Source organism: Phytophthora infestans, genomic scaffold, assembly GCF_000142945.1.
Source record: "Phytophthora infestans T30-4 supercont1.3 genomic scaffold, whole genome shotgun sequence".
NCBI lineage: Eukaryota > Oomycota > Peronosporomycetes > Peronosporales > Peronosporaceae > Phytophthora > Phytophthora infestans.
The window spans coordinates 2,766,225-2,772,403 of NW_003303756.1; positions in this window are offsets into that span (position 1 = coordinate 2,766,225).

Genomic DNA, 6,179 nt, shown 5'->3' on the forward strand with positions numbered 1-6,179 from the left:
CTGCCACGGAAACAACTGAGAAACAAGCGTGCCTCGGAAGTGGGTAAACAGAAGTTCCACTCACAGTTCACCCAGACCTTAAACTGAAGAACGAAAGACGTCGGATACGGCTTCCTGTGTGGGTAACAAAAGTGGCCACGCGCGGTCGGCCCAGACCCTTAACTGAAGAGGGAAGGCGTCGAAACACGCTTCCTGTGTAGGTACCATAGTACCACACGAGGCCCACGAATGCCTTCGGGATGTCGTAGCGCCCGACATCCCCTAGAGTGTGGGCAGCAAAGATCGACGTCACGGTCGCCGTCATCAAACGACGCCGCCGCCGCCTCAAGTCGGATCCCGCACCCCGTTCCGATCGACGTCGCTTCAAGCGACTCGGAGTCCCAGGAACCGGGCTCCTCCGACAAGGCCGGTGGAAGAGTGTCATCACATCTTTGATGGAGAGACCGGTTTACCCGTCGAGACATCTGGTGTCCACTTGAAACCGTTGCCAGAGGTTGCAGAGATACTGAACCTCGAGGAAATGACGGTCGAGTCTTTCCTGGCCAACCTCAAGGCTGGAGAGATTGCTGAGATGGTGCTCATGAGACCTGAGACCACTCGGGAGGAACTGAACTCCTCCTCTGGCTTGGACGAAAACGTCCTGGAAGACCTAAACAAGCCGCGTCAGACGCGCTTGGGTTCTGAGATCCTTTAGAACCCCAAGGATCCGGTGTACCCTTTGGTGACGGAGTATGCGGACGTGGTGAACAAACACCCACCGACCCAACTCCCACCGGATCGAGGCGTACGGCATGAGATTGATCTCGTGCCCGGCACAAAGTATTGTGTCACGAGGCAATGGCCTCTCTCGCGCGAACAGTGCGAGGTCATTGATGCCTTCTTCGCCGCGAAAGCGAAGGCAGGCATGGTGCGGGAGTCGAAATCCCCGCACTCGACGCCGACTTTCTGCGTTCGGAAGCCGAACGGAAAGTGGCGTCTGGTTCACGCTTATAACAAGCTGAACAACGCAACGGTGCCGGCCCAAACACCAATCCCATGAAAGGATGTGTTGTTAAACAACATGGCCGGGAGCGTACTGTACAGTGCGCTGGATTTGGTAGACGGATACTACCAAATCCTAATGCGGGAGAGTGACATCCCGCTCACCGCAATAAGCACTCCAAGCGGCATGCTTTGGGAGTGGCTCGTCATGCCGCAGGGTTTGTCTAACGCCCCGGCGACGTTCAATCGCCTGGTGACGCAGCTGTTCCGCCCATCGTACAGACGTACTTCGACGACATATTCGTCCATAGCCGTGCCGAGGGAGACAAGACAGCCATGGAGGTGCATCTAGGACACCTCCGTCGAGTGTTGGCCGTAATACGAGCGAACAAGCTCTACGCCAACATCGACAAGTGCGTTTTCGCGTCACCAGAGATTAAAGTTCTCGGTTGCTTCGTAAGCAACGTGGGCGTTCGGGCTGACCCAGACAAGGCCAAGGCCATAGCAGTATGGCCGACGCCCCGATCCCAAAAGGATCTTCGAAAGTGGTTGGGCTTGGGCAACTACCTTCATAAGTACAGCGCAGGGTACGCGGGCTTTGCTAAGCCCTTGTCGGGCTTTTTTCAGAAGGACGTCGACTGGCACTAGGACCAAGAGCACCAGGATGGTTTTGACAGCATCAAGGCCAGTCTCCATGAGGCCCCTGTCCTGGCCCTGCCGGACGAGACGAAGCCGTTTTAGCGTCGTCTGCGATGCCTCCGATTACGCCATCGGGTGTGCATTGCTGCAAGCCGACACGGCTGGACATGAACGAGTCATCTCGTTCCAGTCCAGGCAGCTCAAAGCCGCCGAGCGGAACTACCCTGTCGACGACAAGGAGCTCCTGGAAACGAAATATGCCCTAGTGAAGTTTCGTGTTCACCTCCTGGGCCCGAGGCCCTTCGTGATCTACACTGACCACGCGTCTTTGAGGACGGCGACTAACTCGCCTAACCTCTCCCAAAGGATGGCGAGGTGGCTGTCCTTCTTCGCGGAGTACAGCTTCCGCGTCGAGTACAAGCCGAGCAAGCTCAACGTGCTTGCGGACGCCCTCTCTCGGCGTCCTGACTATGAGTTGGCCCACATCACACGGGTGACAACGGATCTATATGATCGGATACGCATGGTGTATCGGGACGATGAGGCTGTCGCGCCTATCGTGAAGTTCCTCATGGCAGGAACGAGCGCGAAGTCCGACTGGCTCTCGTCGCGACAGCGCTCACGGCTCCACCGATATGAGTTGAAGGATGACCTCCTCTATTACCGGGTGGAGCCCAATGAACCTCCACGGGTGGTCGTACCCAACGACGAGGATCTGAAGTTCGATATCCTCGCGGAGGCGCATGACGCGCCCTCCAGCGACCACTTGGGCCGCGAGAATACCTTTCTGTCGGTCTCTCAGGTCTTCTGGTGGGCCCCCATGTACAAGTGGGTCGCCCAATACGTTAAGACATGTGAAACATGTCAGCGGGTCAAACCCGCAGGGCCACGCTTCGGCTCCACTACAGAGCCTGCCCGTACCGGCTGACTGTTGGAAGTCGATGAGTCTTGACTTCATCTTTGGGCTTCCCGCCGACGCACACGCCAGCACCGGAATTTTGGTGTTCGTGTGTCGGCTGAGCAAGGATGATACATCTTGCTCGGGTTTCCCGTTACTGTTACGGGCGAACAAACCGCAAGTGTTCGTCGATGGCGTGTTCCGCTATCACGGTCTCCCGGAGACGATTGTCTCGGACCGAGACCCGCGTTCACTGCTGCGTTTTGGAAAACGCTGTTCCCTTTACTGGGAACACGTCTGCAGATGTCCACTGCGGACCATCCGCAGACAGACGGCCAAACAGAGCGCGTCAATCGAGTGCTCGAGGACACTCTGCGCAGTGTGTGCGCGGCAGCACCACGTACGTGGTCGACGCAGCTTCCAGTTGTTGAGTTTGCGCTTAACAACGCAGTGCATGCGTCCACGGGGTTCACGCCGTTCTACTTAAACGGCTTCCGCCACCCCAGAGTGCCTCTCACTCTTCAAAGATACACTGACTTCTCTATTCTAAGTGGGGGAGAGGCTCGGAAAGCCCTTTCCTCCCAGGTCTCGGATGTGAGGCCCGTTTCGCTGCGGAAACAGGTGGAATCCTTTATGGATACCAAGCTGAGAATTGTCAGCAGGGTCCGCGATGCCATGGCAGCGGCCCAAGAAAAACAAAAGGAGTACTCATACAAACATGGAAGAGGAAACTTAAGTATATTTGAGGTTGGGGACTTAGTGTTGCTAGACACGAGGAACCTACCTCTTGACACTGTCAGCTCTGTCGGCGGCAACAAGCTGAAACACCGCTTCATCGGACCTTTTGCAGTCCTGGCCAGACATGGTGCGTCGTACACCATCGACCTTCCAAAGTCAATGACGACGCACCCGACGTTCTATGTCGGACGTCTTAAGCGGTACTTTGACCCGCAGGGGGTTGCTGACTCGCAGACCCCCTTGACCCAGCTCCTCGAAGCGAGGGCCGGTCACAGTCGTCGACGAGGTCGTCGGAGCAGGCACCCAAGCCTCGGTCGGGACGGCAAGGCTGCGGTCAAGACCGTACGCCGGAGGGGCTCCATACGAACGGACCCCGGCGCCATACGCCGAGTACGCTGAGTACGCCGGGTACGCACCATACGCGTACGTCTGGGAGTGTGCCGCAGGCGGCTCCGGACGTGGCAAGAAAGCCTCGATCCGTCGGATCATGCGAAAGGCCTCGTCCAGATCGGACGAAGAGGCCCGGCAATCCACCCGCAGGTGCAGGCTCGCGACCGCTCGCTCCACCAGGTCCAGGCGGCCCGCAAGACGAGCGAGCTCGCCCTGATTCCCGGCCTGGGCGGCAGCATTACCGCCTGTCCCAAGGCCAAGTGCAATCTCAAGCACGAGGACACGTTGACGGAGGCGGTCAACCTCAGGGTCCTGTGTCGGACCCGCAGTCGGAGCACTCGGACGAGAGTGGCTCTCGGGAGGCGCCGAGTACTCGTACTCGTACTAAGGCACTTCCGCCCCTGCTTGACCGGAATGGAGAAGTCCACTTCCACGTGAAGCAGATCCTCCAGGAGCAACGGCGTCGCGGTAAGCGACAGCTCCTCGTGAAGTGGAGGGGTATGCCCACTCCGAGAAACTCGTGGGAGCCTATTGAACGGCTCCTGATTGACTGCCCGAAGGCTGTCGCAATCTGGGAGAAGAAGCGGCGGGCAGCTTCATAAGTAGTCCTGGGCCTTATTGCACGAACGGTGTACGGACGAAGAAATACATTCCCGAAACCCGCGCTCATCGTGAGCGCTAGAAGTCGCGCGCTTCAGGATGTCCCTTGGCAGCATATGCTTGCTGATCAAGTGGGCAAACCTTACACGAAGATCACGCTGGTCCAGGATGCGGGACAGCAGCTGATCTTCATGAGTTCCCGTAACTCCGTGGGTGAGTGCTTAAGAGACTCCAGCCCATGCCCAGAACATGTCCTCACAAGAACTCCAAGTGGGACAGTTCTCGGGCATATGAGATCTCGTGGGAGCCGATTGAACGGCTCCTGATTGACTGCCCGAAAGGCTGTCGCAATCTGAGAACAGAAGCGGCGGCAGCTTCATAAGTAGTCCGGGGCTTCTTGCCCGAACGGGAGTACGGACGTTGAATACACTCCGTACCCGCGCTTATCATGAGCGCTGGAAGCCGCGTGCTTCAGGATGTCCCTTGGCAGCATGCGCTTGCTGACCAAGTGGGCAAACCTAACACGAAGATCACGCTGGTCCAGGATGCGGGACAGCAGCTGATCTTCATGGAGTTCCCGTAACTCCGTGGGTGAGTGCTTAAGAGACTCCACCCATGCCCAGAACATGTCCTCACAAGAACTCCAAGTGGGACAGTTCTCGGGCATATGAGATCTCGTGGGAGCCGATTGAACGGCTCCTGATTGACTGCCCGAAGGCTGTCGCAATCTGGGAACAGAAGCGGCGGCAGCTTCATAAGTAGTCCGGGGCTTCTTGCCCGAACGGGGTATGGACGTTGAATACACTCCGTACCCGCGCTCATCATGAGCGCTGGAAGCCGCGTGCTTCAGGATGTCCCTTGACAGCATGCGCTTGCTGACCAAGTGGGCAAACCTAACACGAAGATCACGCTGGTCCAGGATGCGGGACAGCAGCTGATCTTCATGGAGTTCCCGTAACTCCGTGGGTGAGTGCTTAAGAGACTCCACCCAATGCCCAGAACATGTCCTCACAAGAACTCCAAGTGGGACAGTTCTCGGGCATATGAGATCTCGTGGGAGCCGATTGAACGGCTCCTGATTGACTGCCCGAAGGCTGTCGCAATCTGAGAACAGAAGCGGCGGCAGCTTCATAAGTAGTCCGGGGCTTCTTGCCCGAACGGGGTACGGACGTTGAATACACTCCGTACCCGCGCTTATCATGAGCGCTGGAAGCCGCGTGCTTCAGGATGTCCCTTGGCAGCATGCGCTTGCTGACCAAGTGGGCAAACCTAACACGAAGATCACGCTGGTCCAGGATGCGGGACAGCAGCTGATCTTCATGGAGTTCCCGTAACTCCGTGGGTGAGTGCTTAAGAGACTCCACCCATGCCCAGAACATGTCCTCACAAGAACTCCAAGTGGGACAGTTCTCGGGCATATGAGATCTCGTGGGAGCCGATTGAACGGCTCCTGATTGACTGCCCGAAGGCTGTCGCAATCTGGGAACAGAAGCGGCGGCAGCTTCATAAGTAGTCCGGGGCTTCTTGCCCGAACGGGGTATGGACGTTGAATACACTCCGTACCCGCGCTCATCATGAGCGCTGGAAGCCGCGTGCTTCAGGATGTCCCTTGGCAGCATGCGCTTGCTGACCAAGTGGGCAAACCCAACACGAAGATCACGCTGGTCCAGGATGCGGGACAGCAGCTGATCTTCATGGAGTTCCCGTAACTCCGTGGGTGAGTGCTTAAGAGACTCCACCCATGCCCAGAACATGTCCTCACAAGAACTCCAAGTGGGACAGCTCTCGGGCATAGCCCAGGGGTATCCCCAAAGAGGATAGAGACCACCCCGTGTCTCGGGCTTCTTACGACAAGTCGTGAAGTCCTTAAGGGGGATGCGGCGTGGCGCGAGAGGCACACACCGAGCAGCCTCCAAGTTGTCAACGAACAGCT